Source organism: Monodelphis domestica, chromosome 2 (assembly GCF_027887165.1).
Source record: "Monodelphis domestica isolate mMonDom1 chromosome 2, mMonDom1.pri, whole genome shotgun sequence".
In the NCBI taxonomy this organism is placed as follows: Eukaryota; Metazoa; Chordata; class Mammalia; order Didelphimorphia; family Didelphidae; genus Monodelphis; species Monodelphis domestica.
In genome coordinates, this window is record NC_077228.1 from 422,352,576 (window position 1) to 422,372,245 (window position 19,670).

The 19,670-nt window shown below is 37.3% G+C and overlaps 1 protein-coding gene and 2 long non-coding RNA genes across 4 annotated transcripts in view; 2 read left to right on the plus strand and 1 right to left on the minus strand.

Moving 5' to 3' along the window:
- The window catches only part of STX11 (syntaxin 11), a 41,897-nt gene that overhangs the window by 14,587 nt on the left and 7,640 nt on the right, over window positions 1-19,670 (plus strand). The window lies entirely within an intron of this gene.
- On the minus strand, window positions 2,400-19,513 carry LOC103098471 (uncharacterized). Its single transcript, XR_463054.2, has 2 exons — window positions 19,313-19,513; window positions 2,400-2,860 (listed from the first exon to the last, which is right to left on the minus strand). It is a non-coding gene; the product is annotated as an uncharacterized LOC103098471 (long non-coding RNA).
- Window positions 19,497-19,670, plus strand: part of LOC130457473 (uncharacterized) — a 45,012-nt gene continuing 44,838 nt past the window's right edge. The window contains exon 1 of one of the 2 annotated variants that reach the window (XR_008916702.1): window positions 19,497-19,623. This is a non-coding gene — a long non-coding RNA (uncharacterized LOC130457473). The remainder of the gene's footprint in view (window positions 19,624-19,670) is intronic. The other variant, XR_008916703.1, reaches the window with a different exon arrangement.

Below are 19,670 nucleotides of genomic sequence, written 5' to 3' on the forward strand. Positions count from 1 at the left end.
GAAAAGGATGATAAGTAAAAGGCTTAAGAAAGACTTTAAATGCAAAACTGGAGGGATTATATTTTTATCCTGTAGATAATAGAGAATTACTAAAGATGCTAGGTGGAGACAGAAGAGGGATTGAGATATGTGGCATGGTCCATTCCAATAGTTGATGCTGAGAAAACTGTAAAGTGTACACAAAATAATGGAAGTGAGCTTTCCCCATCTCCACCCTTAAGTTCATACACTCTAATACTTCCCCCATTTACCAAATTTAATATTGAGAAGTAGATAACAGTGGGGGAAGTTTCAGAGATATCATTTTGGTTTCACTTTTATTACCAAAAAGAAGTCATTATTTTAAAAGATCCTTTATATATTTCATCCATTATCAGTTTTCCTTTTAAAATGTGTGCATGTAAAAATACTTACAAAATACTGTTAGACCCCAAAAGACAAACAAGTAGATATTTAGCATTTAAGCTTACAATAGCCTCTATTATGCCAAAACATGGGACCAAAGGATCAAAGCTTAGAGCTGAAAGGAACCTTAGAGATCACTGAGTCCAGTCCCTTTCATTCTACAGGTAAAGAAACTGAGATCCGAAACATTAATTTGCCCTGAGTCACACAGCTAGTAAACATCTAAGGCAGCAATCAAATACATATATTTTTGACTTCAATAGAAAAATTCATTATTTAAAATACTTTGGAGAATCTTAAAGTTGGTTATTGAATCATTTTAGTCATATCCTAAATTTCATTGACCCCACATGGAGTTTCCTCGGGAAAAATACTGAGTGATTTGCCATTTCCTTTTCCAGCTCATTTTACAGAAGAGGAAACTGAAACTAATAGGGTTGAGTGACTTGTCCAGGGTCCCATAGCTAGTCAGTGTCTGAGGTCAGATCTAAACTCAGGAAGATGAGTCTTCCTGACTCCAAGCCCAAAGCTCTATCGACTGCATCACCTAGAAAACTAACTGGTTGCCTAATAGTTTGGGGTTTTTTTCCACTAGTTTGAAAAATAGAACTCTTGAAGAAAAACCTAGAAATGCTTAATGACTGGTCCGTTGTCTGGTGTGATGTTCCCAACTCTGCTATTTACTAAATATATGACCTTGTGATTCTCATTTCTATGAGCCTCTGTTTTCTCCCCTGTGAAATTAGGGAGTTGAATCTCATCTCTAAAGTTCCTTCCTGCCCTATATCTAATAATTCTATTGTACTTTTTAATGGATGAAATAATGGATTCAAAATTAGGAGGCTTAAGTTTTAGTCCTGATCCTTAAGTTACATAACTTTGAATAAGTCATTTTTTTTGGATGCTTGTGAGTGATTTATTCATCTATTTTCCAGGCTCTCTGTACTTTCAGCAGTTAAGAAAATACATGTCCCTTTGAGCATTCATACATTTTTTAATATAGAGAAAACAAAACCCAACCATATACACACATATGATACATATATACTTATATATGTATATGTTTGGGCATATATATATAATCAGCTTCTCTACTATTGCCTAAATTTATGTTTGTATTATCTATAATAAACATTTCATAGCAAATAACGATGCTGCCAGCTTTGAAATTAATAAACTTTCCTTAGTATCTAAACAAATTTTGAGTATTAATTTTAGAAACAGATCAAATAGTTATGAATTCATTACAGTAAATTATTTATCAACAGAATACTCAGGGCTGCCACACATGCATATTTCTCCATTTATGTATGTTGAGTATCTATGCATGTATGATTGTGTATTTATCCACATATTTAAGAAAATACAAGAGTGAAAGTATCTTACTAAAAATCTGTATGAAGAAACAACTTATGTTTTGAAAATCACTTCTTAAATTCTACATCTTCCAAATAACTGGCCAGACTTCCTGAGGAGAGATGCATAGCAGGGTTGCTTAACACAGCCACGAATGATTTAAAATGCAGTATGTGTTTAAATAACCTGTTTATGGGTGGCAATAGTTTAAAATGCCCTTCAATGCTTTTAGATGAAATATGAACCTGGTAGTGTAAGGAACTCCCGGTATTTGGGGTCATCCTAGGTCAGTGATTCATAAATATTTTTGGTCCTCAGATCTCTGAGGTGTGAGTCCTCCCTACTTCCACCAGCATTGCTTCTCCCCAACCGATTTCCCCTGCCACAACAACAACAATTTATAAAATAGAAAAATAAAAGGGAAGCATGGTATTTGATAAATAGAACTACCAAACATCCATTGTAAAACCTGTAGGAATTCAAACGATATTGGACTTCATCTATAATCAGAGAAAAAAAAGTGGATTAAAAACACCCATTGCCTCTACTATGACATTAAATTGAATACATTACCTGAATGTATGTCAATACGTATATCATGAACAAGCATTATAGTGTTATGTATATAAAGAGACTGATTTGGGTTAAGAATTTCAATTTATTAATTAAAGTCGCCCAGATTGATATGTCAGTGTCCTTCTGGATGACCAAAGACTCTGAATGCCCCTTAGGCAGATTTATAAATAGAGTTTTAGGAGCTCATTATTCAACCCCCCTCCCCCAAGCCCCTGAACATCCCAAGACTGTGTTGGTGAAGTCATGGCACAAGTGCCAGGGGTGGCAGGGAGAGGGCTGCTCCATTCCCCTCCTCCACAGTGTCCAAGTACATTTTTTGCATGTTCCACCCTTCTGTCCAGCTGCCCAAATGTGAGCACTTCCTCCCTCTGCTGTCTGAGGTAATGTAGGGGGCTCACAGGCAGCTTGAAGTTGCAGTTTGGGCAGGTGACCTTGAAAACATCTGCCAACACTGTCCTAAGATATGTCTAATCGAAATAGATAATTAGAAGGTGGTCTATCAAACATTTTGCCCCTCTTCATCCTGGATGGGAGACACAAAGACAGAGAAAGAATACTTGCCTTTGTTTACTAACCAAATTTGTTAAAAAGAGAATATTCCTCAGAATTCCTGAGGACAAAGCAAAAGAAAAATCCATAGACTGGATGGTGCCTATGATTCAAAACCCTGGCACACCAATTCTCTTTAATATGCATGAATTTATTAGGTTCTTTCTAATCCAGGGAACTAGTGTAGGAATATATTAAGTGTTTAAAAATAAATTATCACAATAGAAAAGTTATTAGATCCAAAATAAAGTTAGAAGATTCTTTTAATATTATATAAAATTAAATTATATTAATATAATTGTGCTATATAACTATATTACACATTTATAGTTATAGTAGAGCATTATTTTTCATTTGTGAAGTACTTTTCTCCCAACATCATATGAAAAGGGCAGTGTAAAGATGATTATCCCCATATAGAGTCAGAGGCAAGGTCTAGCATTGGACACATACTAGCTTTGTGACAAGGGACAAGTTATTTAACTTTTGAGTTTTCCAGAGATTATAAATTGATAGATAGTTGCTCTCATCTTCACTGGCAGAGGAAATATCCTCTCTGAGAATTCCCTATACCAACGTTATCACAGACACAGGCATAAATATGTACAAAGAATTCTAAAACAGCTTAGTGTGGTTTGATGCTTTTGTAACTTCAAAACACACAAAGACTTTTGGAACATCAAATATACATATATATACATATATGCATATATGTCCATGTAGATGAGAGTCTATAATACATATACATGTTATTTGTGCTTTGTATTTATTGTTATTCAGTTATTTTAGTCATGTCCAATTATCTGTGACCCCATTTAAGTTTTCTTGGCAGAGATACTGGAATGGTTTTCCATTCCCTTCTCCAGAACATTTTACAGATGAGGAAACTGAGGCAAACTGGATTAAGTGACTTGCTCAGGGTCACACAGCTAGTAAGTGTCAGGCCAGATTTGATTAGTTTTCCTGACTTTGGACCTGGAATTCTCTCTCCATATAGTGGCAAATCTAGAGTCAAAAGACCCGTGTTGAAATTTCAACTCTGTGACAATATCTTTGTAATCCAGGATGAGTTATTTAATTTCACTGGACATTGGTTTCTTCAATATTGCAAAATAAGGCAATTTGGCTAGATGACCTTTAACAGTCCTTTTCAATTCTTAAGTATTATACTTTGTAGGCTTTGTCTTTGAACATGTTTCCATAAGAGAAAGATACTGAAGTAATCAACTACATTCTAATTCTGGAGACCATTATTATTTTTATTGTTGTTGTTGTTTTGTTGTTTTTAAGCACCCAAAGAAATTCTATCAATGAAAAAGGGAGTGCTTAGAATTTGGCAGTAGTCACTGAGTATTCTGAGAAGCAATACATCACCCCTCTTCAACTTTGGTAGTCTAATCAGTGGATGCTTAGGAGAAGTGCTTAACTCATGTTTTTCACAACCGGCTGGTCTGGTTCTCAAAAAGTTTTCTCAGAAAGAGACCTAGCTAGGGTCAAAGCAACCAAGTGGTTCAAGAGCTGACCTGACCTGCAGCAGAAGCAAAAGAACTTTCACTATCTCCTTTGGGTTACAAAACAGCTGTTGTTTTGCCTTTCCTGTGGTGGTTGGGAGTGTGAGAACACGTCCCTTTCTGAACATCGCCACAATCTATTCCCTCCCCATTACTGTGATCACAGTCCTTACTAGGAAATAAAGAAAAGGCCATAATCAAACGTATGGAATTGTCAGGAGCAACATAATAGTTTTCTCTATGCATGTTTAGTTTTATTACAATATACATTTTGTTAGAGTATACATTCATTGATTTTATTTTATTAGGGCAGTTATTGCGCAATCATTTACTGTCCTCTCTCTAGGTTCATATATGAATATGTGTGTGTGTGTGTGTGAGAGAGAGATGAGAAAGTAAATCTATATACTTATATAATGTGTATATGTACACAATATATATTTATTTGCTCTCTTTCCTCATCTCTCTTGCTATTCCTACACATACACACTCACACATACATATTCACTCTTCTTCCTCCACCTCTTGATATCCCTACACACACACATACACATTCACTCACTTTCTTCATTCTGCTTCTTGACATCCCTGGCTTCCATCAAGACTCATCTCAAGAAGATACCTGTAGGAAGTCTTTACTGCTTTCTGTCTACTTAAGCCTTCAACAGTAAGGTTTCCTTCCTTTTCACATTATAGATATATATAGTAGTAGTCTCTTGGTAACTGAGGATGACGATTGTCTTTGTGCGTTTTCATCTATGGTGTATAGATGAGTGTGCACAAAGACATGTGTGCATGAATGAGATTTAAGTGGAAAAGTCGATGCACAGAGACAGTCCCACTCTCTCAGCTTTGGAAGCCTGGGTCCATTGTCACGAAAAATCATTACACCTGGAGACTTCCTCAGCTGCATTGGATGGCCGTGTTGTCCTTTGTGCTCCAACATGCCCTAAGCACTCCACAGTGCTTTGCTGCGTCGCCATCTCAGCCTTTGAACCTTCTTGTTGGTTTCTTCCACCTGTTCGGCCGAAGCAGTCTTTACATGCTGGGTGAGCAAAGTCTTGGTTCACCAGGGGTCTACAACCTGATGGCTACCCTCACAAGGTTTAGCCGGCCTGTCGAAGCCGTTGCCTGGGGTGTGGCCACTGCCGCATGTTAGCACTACTGGGAGCCACAAGGAAGAGCTGGGTGTCAGGTGGGGGTCAGAGGCTGGAGCGCTGCCCTAAGGGGGCACGACAAGCCTTCCATAACAGAAGTACTACCCCTCCCTGAGCACCCCATACACCCCATATATATATATATACACACATATATACACATATATGTTGTTTCCCTCATTCATATGTAAACTTATTGAAGACATGGTCTAGTTTTGTGTTTTTGCCCGTAAGTCCCCAACACATAGTAGTAAATCTATGCCAACATATTCATACTGTGCATGTGTGTGTGTGACAGAAATCTAGGGCTGAGGGTAGGAGTGAAAAGAAAGTGGAGTGGTGTATTGATGGCCATTATATCCTGAAAATTATTGGCCATGTTAGTTTGGAAATGATATATCAGAAGTTCGTAGTATGCAGATGATCCTAGAACTAAATATCTAGCCCTAATCTCTCTTCTGATTTCCAACCCCATGTCTCTGACTCTTAAACATTTTGGAATGCATGTATCATAGGTATCACAAACTAAACACATCAAAAAGAAAACTCATCTTTCTCCCCAAAGCCTTTCCTTTCAAAGGCACCACCATCCTACCAGTCACATAGGTACACAATGTTGAAGTCATCCTGTACTCCTCACTCCATCTGTCCAATTAGTTACCAGATCTCATCATATAGACTTTCACAATAGCTTTTATATTCATCCCCTTCTCTACTCAAACAACCACTATCTTAGTTCAAGTTCTCATCACCTCTTACTTGGACTATTGCAATAGCCTTCTAATTGGCATCCCTGCCTTAAACCTCCCCTCATTCCAGTTCATCACTTGCCAAAGTGATGATCATCTTCCCAGCCTTCTCCAGCTGACTGTTTAGGTGTCACCCTTGACTCATCACTGGTTTTCAACCTTCCCTCCAAATCCAATCTGTTGCCAAGGATGGTGATGTCACCTTTCTGATGCATCTCCTTCCCTCCTCTGATACTGCCACAACTTTGTGAGAGGTCTCATCATCTCACACTTGAACTATTGCAAGAGCCTGCTGGCAGATCTACCTGCCTCAATTCTCTCCCCACTCCGACCCATCTTCCATTCAGCCACTATAATGATTTTTCCTAAAGCACAGGTCTAATCATTCATACTCTCTTGCTCCCCAATTAATCAACTCCACTGGCTCCCTATTGCCTCCATAATCAAAGGCAAAATCCTCTGCTGGGTATTCAAGGTCCTTCATACTCAAGCATCAGCTTATCTTTTTAATGTTCTTCCACCTTATTCCTTAGCACATGTTATTTGATCTAATAACACTGGTTTCTCAACTAAAATGCCATTTTTTACAGGAAGCCTTTTTTGATCCCTCTTTCTTCTCCTGCTTTCCTTCTCTTTAATAATTTCCTATTTATTCTGTATATAGTTTATTTGTACATATTTTCTTGGAGTCTCCTCCATTATATTGTGAGTCCCTTGAAGGCAGGAACTATCTTGTCTTTTTTTTTTTTTGTACACCCAGCAGGTAGTACACACTTAATGTTTATTGACTAATACTCTGATTTTCCTGAAGTGTAGTCCTGACCATGTCAATCTGCTATTCCCTAACCTTTGGTGATTCTTTTACCTTGAAGATCAAGTATAAAGTCTTCTGGTATTTAAAACTCTTCAGAATTTGACTCCTTCCTATATTCCTAGTTTCTTATACTTGTATTCATTTTAAACTCTTCCCTTCTCTCTTAGAATCAATCAGTATTACAATTAGTCAGATAAGTATATATTAGTTCCAAGTGGTAAAGACTAGGTAGTTAGGATTAAGTGACTTGCACAGAGTCACACAGCTATAAAGTATCTGAGATCAGATTTGAACCCACATCCTAGATATGGTTCTCTAGTCAATGAGCCACCTAACTGCCCCATCTTCTCACATTTAATGACCCTCTATGGACTGTCCAGTTCAATCATACTGACCTGCTTGTTTTTCATGACACATAATACTAAATCTTCCTTCTCTATTTTCACTGGCTTGTCACCCAGGCCTGGAATGATTTCTTCACCTCTGACTCAACTAAAATGACATTTAATTGAGGCCTTAACTAGTCCCTTGTCACCCGAGCCTTTCCTTCTAAGGCTACCTTTCTTCTACTTTGAATTTATTGTATCTGTCTTTCTCTCTCCCTCTCTTCTTCCCTCCATCCCTTCCTTTCTCTCTCTCTGTCCCTCTTTCTGTCTCTCTCTGTCTCCCTTTGTTTCTCTCTGCCTCTCTCTGTCTCTGTCTCTGTTTCTCTCTGCCTCTGACTCTCTCTGTCTCTCTTTGTCTGTCTCTCTCTTTGTCTCTCTGTCTCTCTCTGTCTCTCCCTCCCTCCCCCTATCTTTCCCTCCCTCTTTCTCTCCCTCCATGTTGTCTCCCCTATTAGTATGTAAACTTCTGGAGGTCAGGGACTGTTTTTGTCTTTTTGTCCCTAGTGCTTAGCACAGTGCCTGGCACATCATAGTGAGTATTTAATAAATACTTGTTCGTTGATTGTTCGTGGTATATCAAAATGTATATATGTATAATATATAACTGTTTTGTTTAGATTCCCTCACACATATATACAAAAAGAAGATAATTAAAGATTCTTGAATATAAATTTTATTAAAATATATTTTGTTTTTTTTTCTTTTCTTTTCCATGAATTAATACTGACCTTAGGTGGGTCATTAAGCATCAGTCCTCTCATTCTGTAAAATGAGAAAGTAGACTGGGTAACCTCTAAAGCCCTTATAGCTCTAAATCCATGATCCTGTTATCAGTATTTCTTCATCGTATTTGTTACTTTCCTCTGTTCATATCTTCACTTGCTTTCTGGATTAGAGCTTTGTGCCTGGGGCAGAGATACTCTCTTTTATATTTGTATGCAGCATACAGTGCCTCACACATGGAAAATTCTTTGTTGTTTTTTTTCAGTTGGTTATAACTGGTTATAACTTCATGACCCCATTTGGTGTTTCTTGGCAAAGATATTGGAATAGTTTTTTTTTCCCCATTTCCTTTGTTAGCTCATTTTACAGATGAATAAACTGATGTCAACAGGGTTAAATGACTTGCCCAAAGTCACAAGCTAATCTAAGGCTGGACTTGAACTCAGCTCCTCCTGACTATGAATTGGCACTCTGTCCACCACAGCACCAAGGTGCCCCAGTTGGTACTCAATAAAAATGTACTAAGTTGAATTGAATCAAGCCAAGTTCTGTCTAAAGTTCTTTTGAACTCTAAAATTCTATTGTGATTAATAGCCAAACACCCAACAATGTCCATTCTCTAGAACAGGGTCCCTAACAAGATGTACATGAAAAATGTCCCTGAACCCTAAAATAATGGCCAAAAAGAACTAGACCCACAGTTGTGCTCTTAATTCCTAAGAGCTTATTGACATAGTTAAAATACAGTAACAAACAAGCCTGATTTTCTTGTTTCCCAACCTCTGACTGAGTAGAAGTAACCAATTAGAGGTAAAAGGAGGAAAGCTATTGGAGGCAGGCATTACTGCAACTTTTATATGATGAGGCAAGGCAGAAAAAAATTTGAAAGACACAGAACAGTATTACTTCATAATAAAGTGATCAAATTTAATATTAATGAATCTGAAGCAGTGAAAGAGGGCAGGGAAACAGTCAATTTAGAAAGATTCTATCAAAATAGTTCAAATTTTAAAAAAATTTTTGTCTGAAAGGCAGGTTTTCAGTTACTTGGAAAATTCACTAATGACTGGAAATATATTCCTTTATAATGCTAGACAGATTTTATATTGAGAAACTATAGAGAGAGAGTAGCAGAAAAGATGAGTGGACTTTAAGTTGGGAGAGACCTAAATTCAATCCTACCTGGCATTGAAAAGCTGTGTGACCATAGGTAAATCACTTATATTCTATAAACTTCCATTTCCTCACCTGTATAATTGAGATAGTAATATCTACCATGTAAGGTCTTTAAAAAAAAAAAAGAAAAACTCTTACTTTCTGTCTTAGAATCAGTACTGTGTATTGATTCCAAGGAAGAAGAGTGGTTAGGTTTGGACAGTGGGGGTTAAGTGACTGGCCCAAGGTCACAGCTAAGAAGTGTTTGAGGCCAGATTTGAACCAAGGACCTCTTATCTTAAGCCCTGGATCTCAATCCACTGAGCCACTTAGCTGCCCCTTCCTTACATTGTCTTTAGAAACCTTACAAGATTTTTTAAAATATCAAGTGCTACTGCTATTACTTTACATGAAAAAAAATAGCCAAAAATAATCCTCTAAGATACTGAATAGCTGTAATATAAGTTAAATGTAATAGCCAATCCATGACCATAACATCAATGACAAAAGATTTCTCTAGAGAGTACAATGGGTTTCCCTTAACTCTTGTTATTTGTAGAGAAATAGAAGTCTTTGGAGGCAACTAGGTGGCATAATGGATAGGTCTCTGGGCCTAGAATCAGGAAAACCTGAGTTCAAATCTGGCCTCAGATACTTCCTAGCTCTGTGACCCTGGGCAAGTCACTTAACCCTTTTTGCCTTGGTTTCTTCATTTCTAGAATGATCTAGAGAAGGAAATGACAAATTGTCAAGAAACCTCAAATGGGATCACCAAGAGTTGGACATGACTGAAACAACTGAACAGTCTTCTGATGATTCTGGAAATTCCATTGATTTGTGTTGCTTAAAAATATTGCATACCTTATACTGATCATAAACTTGAAAGAAGAGACAATGAATGTTTCTTTTGGATCCAGTAATTTAATTTCCACCCTTTTTTACTCCACAGATTTTTGGCTTCTTTAATTGTTTGAATTATCCACTCAGTATATGGCTTGACATACCTTGCTAGATCCAAATCAGATATAATTGCAGTAATACTTGTTTTTAGTTTGTGAAAGTTCAGTGCAGTTCAAAAGGGGAAGAACCTAGAAAGATGTCCCAAACTTTGACCCTCTGCTCTTCTTTCTGCTGAGAGATCATATTCACTATAACTTCACTCTGCACCACACACATACACTTATATACATACTCAATCAGACTTAATATCTTTGTGACCTTGGGTAAGTCATTTTTAAAACTTCTCTTGGGGGAGCTGGGTGGCTCAATTGATTGAGAGTTAGGCCCAGAGACTGGAGGTCTTGGGTTTAAATCTGGCCTCAGATACTTCCTAGCTATGTGACCCTGGGCAAGTCACTTAACCCCCACTGCCTAGCCCTAACTGCTCTTCTGCCTTGGGACCAATACCCAGTATTGATTCTTAGATGGAAGGTAAGGGTTTATAAAAAAAAAAAACTCTCATCTTCATTTCCCTCATATGTAAATGATCATGATTTCATATAATCACTGCTAGTTTTAGCAAGTCTCCTCTGTTACTCCTTCTTGAATTCCATACGTATTCTGGTATTCCAATGGGCCATGCTTTATCACTGTGGTGAAATATTCCAGTGATAGATATAGAACTAAAGTCTTCTGTACCTTCATGAATTCTTGTGATTAAAGAAAACAAATCAAATCAAATCCTCTGATGATAATGAACTTTTCATTATTTAATTAGACTGATTCTTAAAGGACAATTGCAGTTTGTCCCTGGGAAGGGTTTGAAGCCTTTTCAATTTGGTAGGATTGGCCAAAGTTTGCATTGTTAGCACAGCCTTTGGACAATGAAAGTCATCCCAATACCAGAATGAAGCAACAGTGGGGAAAGAGGTGGCATCAAAAATGAATCTTGAATTTGGGCAAAGTTTTAAAAGGTAGAATTGAGTGGAGTCACTCAATATAATAGTACCTACTATGTGCCAGGTACTATGCTAAGTGCTAGAGATATTGCAGGCATACGCAGCAGCATGAACAAAAGCATGGAGCTAGAAAAGTCCTGGATACCTACAGTATACTCTGAGTAGTCCAATTTGACCTAAGCAAGTGGAATAAATAGGATGAGGTCAGGACTTGGATATTAGAATTCTCCCTGGCTTCTTAACCTTTTCCATAAATAAGGCACGATCTTGACACCAAGTCTTGACAAATATGAAGATTTTAAAAATGTTTGTATGACTTAAAAATACACAAAGAACAAAAATGCATATGAAACTGAATCATTATTATAACAGCATTTTAATGTACATATTAAATTTAACATCGTAGTAGAAGTTCCATCCTGTTTTTCTGAAATCAACTATAATGTTTCAAGGATTTTCTGCTCCTTTAGATTGCTTTGAAACCCCCACCACCTTACTGGATCATTTAACAAGTTCCTATTGTCTAAATGGTTCACTGCCTTCTGGCCAGCCCTCTGGAGAAGACTCTGAACCTGGTTTTCAGACAAAAGTCATTTAGTCCAGCATGGACACATATTCAAATTTTTTCCAACATGGTAGAATCTGCCAGACCTTGCACTGTTGGCATTGTCTTTGAGAATCTAGGATCACCTCAATACCATGTCAAAGCATCAGAGAAGCACTTTCATGAAGGATGACAAGGAAATACTTGCCTCATTCTATCTTGCTGTAACTTACCATGATTATCTTTGGTCAGTAATATGTAACCACAAAGAATCTTTGCCTCCAGAGATTGTTCAATGGATGTTGTCAAACTGCAGCTTAGTTACTGCCAGGATTGATTGTTGTAATAATCACTTCTTAATGTGGTTTTGTAGAAATAACAACATGAGCCTGGATTCAAATCTGGCATCAGATACTTCCTAGCCATGTGGTCCTGGGCAAATCACTTAACCTTAATTGCCTAGCTCTTACTGTTCTTTTGCCATGGAAGCAATACACAGTATTGATTCTATGATAGAAGGTAAAAACAGAAAGAAAGAAAGAAAGAAAGAAAGAAAGAAAGAAAGAAAGAAAGAAAGAAAGAAAGAAAGAAAAAAAGAAAGAAAGAAAGAAAGAAAGAAAGAAAGAAAGAAAGAAAGGAAGGAAGGAAGGAAGAAAGGAAGAAAAAATGAGAAGATTTGGAGGGAAGAGGGCAGAAAAATATTTCTATTAGTTAATACCTACTTATTTGAAAATCACCAGTTTAATTTATAAGACTAAAAATCTTTATAAATATGTGGGTTCCTAGTTAGAGAGTAAGGAATCTTATAGAACTGTGTTGGTGAACATATGGCATGGGCACCAGACGGGAGTACTCAGAGCCTTCTCTGGGGACACGTCTGCCATCACCCCAGCATGGAGTTCACCAGAGTTCCTTACTAGAAATCCAGAGGGACACAGAGACAGGCTGCTCCCTCCCCTTCTCCACACAGTTTGCAGTTTGGGCACTTGGTCTCTAAAATGTTTGCCATCACCATTGTGATGCTAGGTATATTTGGGAAGAAGGCACTAAGATTAAGGAATCCGGTCCCTGCTTTAGGGTTCCTAGGAGTGTCCTCTTAAAATAAAGAGCCCCACAGTGAAATCCTGACTGAACATTACTCTGTTTCCCAATCCAAATTGCTTTTGTTTAGGTAAATGAACAGCAGGGGCAGCAATGGCATTTGTGCTGTTGTCTCTACCTTCAATGTCCTCTCCTCCTTTTCTACTATTTCAAAATCTTGTTCAAGTGTTAACCTCTTTTCTACATAAGACTTCATTTTGAGGTTGAGGTGATCCTAGATCAGAGGTTCTTAACTTTTGTGTGTGTCTCATGAAACCCTTTGGCAACCTTGGAAAGTCTATGAGCTTCTCAGAAGAATGTTTCTAAAATGCAGAAAATGAAGTTGTTAAGATTGCAAAGGAAAACAATTATATTAAGGAAGTTATCAAAATATTTTTGAAAAGCAATTTTATGGACCCCAGGTAAAAACCTCTGCTTAGATGCTCTAAGGTCTATTTGGGGGACTTAATAGAAGCGGTAGCAGATGCAACCAAGCAGAAAGACTTTGAAAGCAGAGGTCAAGGGATACATCATTCTGTCCCCTGCAGAACAGACTGTGATGAGAACTGAAATATAGGTCTTTGATAGGTAGCACTCAATGAATGAAGCAACAAAAGGGGGAAGGGGGGAGAACTACCTGTACCTTTATAGTTATAAAACACTGTCCTCCAAAAATCTCATAAAAGAATGCTGACTCATTTAAACTTGTATGATTTTAGAGTTCATTGTCTATTGATAAAGAAGAATTATCACCAAGAAATTTCAAAGCTTCTTATCAATGCTGAGTGAGCTCTAAAACCATAATGGCTATTGGGTGAAATATCTGACTAGCTCTGTCTTCTTAACAATGGGGCAAGGTATAAATATGATGGACAAAATACACAATCTCTGACTTCATGGATCTGTGAGAGGGGTTGTTTTGCAAAGCAAAGTATGATTGTAAGGGAATTTTAAAATAAAGCCAGTAATTAAGTGAGCATCCAAATTTCATTCAATGAACTTATTGCACACCTACTATGTGCAAGGTACTTTATGTACTATGTGATTCAAGATTAAAAAAATCATAGCCTAACCATAAAGATTAAAGGCCATCACAGTTCTTTCAGTCATTCCCCAACTGATGCACATCCCTTCAATTTCCAGATGGAATCTCCTGCTGGCACTGGGAGGGGAAAGGGATGGGAGGGAGGGAGATAAATTCAATCATATATAATTTAGGAAAGCTTGCGTGGAAATTTATTACATATAATTAGTAAAAAATAAAAAAATAACAATTAAAAAAAGAGTATACCCTAGTATCTATTCCAAGCAATGGGAGCTAAAATGTGCAGTAATAGTTGGTAGAAGAAGGGAGAATGCCACACACCTTGTCTCACATGGATTATTTGGGAAAAAGAGTACCATGAAATCATTCTAGAAAATTAGGTTGGGATTAGTTTGTGGAGAATTTTGAATATGAGTCTAAAGTGCTTGTATTTTATGTTCTAGGCATTGGGAACCACTACAAGTTTTGAGTAGGGAATGATGAGTTGAATCTCACACATTAAAAAGGTCATTAACAGCAGGGTAAAGGAGGATTGGATTTCCTCAGGGAGACAGCTGCAAGTGTTCCTAATTTTAGCACAGGTGAAATGAGTTTTGTTTGGTTGAATGAAATTATTTGTTGTTATGGATTAGCATGATAAATAAGTATAGAATTTCTGTCAGTTCTCAAAGGGCCCATTGTTTAAGGAGGAACTTGAACAAGAAAGTTATTTCTAAACTGTCTGTGAAGTCATCATGAATACCATGAGTCTTTTTTTCAGTTGTGTCTGACTCTTTGTGAGCCCATTTTACGTTTTCTTGGCAAAGATACCAGAATGGTTTGCCATTTCTTTCTTTAGGTCACTTGACAGATGAGGAAATTGAGGTAAACAGGGGTAAGTGACTTGCCCAGTGTCATGCAGTTAGAAAGTGTCTGAGGCCAGATTTGAACTTAAGTTTTCCTGAGTCCAGGCCTGGAGGTCTATCTACTGTACCACCTAGCTGCTGAGGCTCTGGCTTTACCAAATGGCTCTGTAGAAACAATCTATTAGCTAAAAATTTAACCTCTTGGTTTTTGTAGCTAAAGAAATAAAAGGATCTATTACCAATTCCCTCTCATAAATACATATTGCTCAGCCAAAAAAAAAAAAGCATTTTCTCTTAGATATTTTTATTTTTTAAACCCTCACCTTCTCTCTTTGAATCAATATGGTGTGTTGATTCCAAGGCAGAAGAGTGGTAAGGGCTAGGCAAAAGGAGTTAAGTGACTTGATAGCTTTTAAATCTATTAGGTATCTTTTAAATGAACATGAGACCAAACTGTGAGCAAGCCAATAGAAGAACATTTTTAGGAGCAAAGTGAGAGACATGCAGGCATAAGGTCTTTGTTTGCTTTGGTACTTAGTACCTGTGTCATCTTAGCCAAGTCAATTCCCTTCTCTGGGACTTGGCTTCCTCACCTACAAAGTGGTAAATTACACTAGATGATCTCTTTGCACTTCTACTGCTGTGATCCTCAGAAATTCTTATTTACAATGTGACTCCTGCTCATCACACTGGCACTTTGGGGAGCTTTGTCCTATTTGGAAATCTCTCCCCATTCTCCAAAATCCCAAGTTACTTAAGAGATGAGGACACAAAAATTCTATTTATCAAAAAAGTTGCTATTTATTGAGGAGACCTATGTGTAAAGCAGTAGATGACATCAAAGGTACAAAAGTAGGTTGGGCTGCCTCATAGGCAGTGAGATCCCCATCATTAATAATAACATTAATAGACAGTTATAAATAAACTGAAACTGAATGTATAATTGTCAGGGAGATTGTAGAAACTGTTCCTAGCCAGGTACAGTTCAGAAGGGAAAGGGAAGGGAATAAGCATTTATTAAATTCCTACTAGTGGTAAGGCACTGTTCTAAGTGCTTTCCAATTATTATACCACTGGGGATTTTGATTGCATTATCCCCATTTTACAGTTGAGGAAACCAAGGCAGATAGTGGTTAAGTGATTTGCCCAGAGGGAAGTCAAAGAGTGAGTGTCTAAAGACACATTTGAACTCAGTTTTTCTGACTCCCAGACCACTGTTTCAATAGTTGCCTTGATTTGAACTGAATGAACTGTTCAGTTGGATTGAAATTACATGACTTTAATTATTTACCATCTCCAGGACTGGGGGGGGGGGGTAGGGGAAACAATTTGGATCCTATATTTTCAGAAAACATATGTTGAAAGGTGTTATTTTATTATATGTAATTGGGGAAATATCTTTGAATAAAGAAAAATAGAAATTATATGAATCTATTAAAGAAGTAACCAATAGAACCTTTGCCTTCAAGAGGCTTATAACTATTTAGTTGCATCCTCAGAGCACCCAAGTGATAGTACAAGTGACCTATGGACATTGTTTCTTTAGGAATCCTAATGAGCCTTGCATTTTTTTTAAGGTTCTGAGAGACTGAAATCTCTTAAGTCATAACTGTATTGATAAACAATTGGCTTGGAGATAGGAGTATTTTACAAGATTTCTAATTCATTAGTTTTGTTAAATTAATTCTTTTATTTGAATTACCAGTAGCAAATATAATAACCCCTCTTTCTTTCTAGGATATTCCCATGGACTGGTTTTATTAGATTTAAGGAAGGCTTAGATGTAAGGAAATCTGCATTCTTAATCTAGCTCTGCTACATCCTAGCTTTTCTATTTGGAGCAAGTAACTTCACCTCTCTCTGAGCCTCAGTCACAGGAATCTGTGAAATCTGAGATTTCAGAAATTCTTTTTGTGTCAATGGACCCTTTAGGCAGTTGGGTAAAATCCATGGACCCCATCTTGGAAAGTGTGGGTATGTGTTCTCAATTGGAGGAAATTTTAAATTTCAGTTAGAGGTGGGGGCAACTCTATATGACTCAGTGTATTGAGAGCCAGGCCCAGAGATCTGGATTCAAAACTGTCCTCAGACACTTCCAAACAATGTGACCCTGGGCAAGTCACTTTCCTCTCACTGCCTAGCCCTTACAACTCTTCTGCCTTGATTCTAAGATAGAAGGTAAGGGTTGAAAAAAAATTCAATTAGAGGTAAGTGGAAATTAAGATGAAATTTTTTTTCCTTCACAAGTTTAAAGATCCCTTTGAAATCTATCCATGGAGGACTTAGAGGTTCTTGGATCCCAGATTAAGTATCCTGAGGCTATATTCTCTCTTCTAGTCCCTTCTAATTCTAACAACCCATTTCTGATTCTATATCTGATTCACATGAAATAGGAAGAGAAAGATTCTCTAATAAAAAAAGAAAAATATATCTTTTTAAGTCAACAGTTATGGAAGATTCATTCATCTACCCATACTTACCCTTTTCTGGAAAAAGCAAACCAACATATTTAAATACTGTTAATTGAAGCAAAATTCATGATAGCTCTGATTATAAGAAACATTTCCAAATAATAGCATGGTTTATCATATGTTCATAAGCAAAAATAATGGGAAAAGACAATTATTTCCTAAAAAGCTATTCAGGTTCTCTAGATATAGTGTGGAATGGAGAAGAGGAAAATAATGACAGGGAAATTTTGAAAGAAATGTGAAATATTAACATTTATTTATTTTGTCACTATATGAGGGCCAACTACATAGCACTCTGCTAGCCACAGCTTCCAACTATCAGTGAAGTGTGTCACAAAGATTTCTGTTTAAAAACTTTATACTCAAGTCCATGTTCTTAAACTGGAGTCCACAGGCCCCAAGGGAGGCCACAGAAAGTCTTCATGGGCGTTCATGAACTTGAAAAGGAAACTGTGTCAAGGGAAGTTAATTTTAAATATAACAGAAACAAATCACATCTTTATTTCAATATAATTGGTTTCCTTGGTAATCTCATGGATTTCATTTTGTGCATTTAAAGAGGACTTTCATAGGCTTCACCAAACTATCAAAGGGACCTATGTCATAACAGAGATTAGGAACCCCAGCTCCAGACAAAGTAGTGAGTCATACAATTATTGTAGCATGGGTTCTCTTCAATTATGGGTGCCTTGAAACTACCACCTATTCATGGTGTACTTTGGGTTAGCATCTACTCATAGCCATACCTGAAATGCAGGGTATTAAGATTAATGAAGAGGATCAGGGAATAATTCTAGCTATGGGAAATGGTGTGAACAAATGAATTAGAGAATTTCAGAGACCACCTTGGCCAACCAATACTGGAACAGGAATTCTCTCAGCCACATTACTGGCCAGCTCTCTTCTAGCCTTTCTTTGAAGACTTTCTGTGAGAAGGAATCCCCATCTCTCATATCACAGAACCATTGAAGTGTAGGAGGTCTGTTCAGGGTGGGTTGAAAAAATAATGGAGACCTTTTAAGAAACTAAAAAAGAAAAAAAAAACAACCTCAGTGTAGAATGTTGATTAGTGGTAGTGGGAATAAGAAAGAAGAAATGGATACAGATAATGTTTCCAAGGAATAATCCAAAAATGATAATACCTAGAAATGGGAAATAAAGAAAAATGAAGAGTCAGAAAAGATGCTAAGTTTTGGAACCTGAATGGTACCACTGACAGAAATAGGGGAACAGAGAGAAAGACCCATTGGTAATAGGATAGGATTGGTAAATTTTGATGGGATAAAAAGATTAAAGAATTCCAGAAGAATGAGATCTATCTCAGTATTATTAGGATCTTATTGTACCTGTATTCTGGTATACCCTGTAGGGAGGCAGTAAGTTTCCTATAACTTTTAACCCTTCCCTTCTGTCTTAGAATCAAAACCGTGTATTGGTACCAAGCCAAAAGAGTGGTAAGTGCTAGGCAATAGGAGTTAAATGACTTGCCCAAGGACACACAGCTAGGAAGTGTCTGAGACTAGATTTTTAATCCAAGAACTCCCATCTCTAGGTTGGCTCTGAGCCACCTAGCTGCCCTCATTCCTATAACTTTCTAAATTAATCCACAATACAGTCCCATTCCCTAATTTTCCCACTCCCAGCAAAATATGTCAAGTGCTTATTTTATTTCCCTAGCACTATATTCTATAAGAGAAGATGGCAGTTGTTAATCAGATAAATTAATCCTTGTTAATATTTCATCTAATTAGTCATAACCTTGCCTTAAGTCAATATGTCAAAGATTTCTGATTTTGCCCTCTGGATGATAAGCCTTCTATATCTTAGTAAAAGAGTGCTCTGGAGACCCTTGGAAGGGAGTTCCCTAAGACTATTTCAGGAGATCTGTGAAGTTAAAGCAATTTTCATTATAATTCAAAGACATTAAAGTTTCTAATGGGGTCAAAATTGACATTTCTAACCCATAAAACCACTTTGAGGGAGAGGGAAATCTTAATTTTTAAAGGGTCTGTGAGACCAAAAAAATTTTAAAACTGCTGCTGCCTTACCGGATGGTCTTGAAGAGTTGTGACTAAACAATTCATTGACCTTCAGCCAATCTGATACTGAACTTCTCCAAATTCAGTCAGGCTGGTCATTGGGAAGAAAATATACAACCTGTCTCCAAAGGCTTTTCAGATTGGTAGGACCTGCTAGAACTGAGGTCCTTTCAAGAGGCATAGCTTTCAAGAACATAGGGTCATTATCACAGCACAATGAACTATTAGGACATCACAGGAGAACTACAGAGGAGGGGCCCAGCCTTCACTTGGTTAAAATCATAGTTCTCTAAGAGGTTCCTTAAGGAATAATGCTAAGGGTAAGCATTTCAGACAACATACACACACACACACACACACACACACA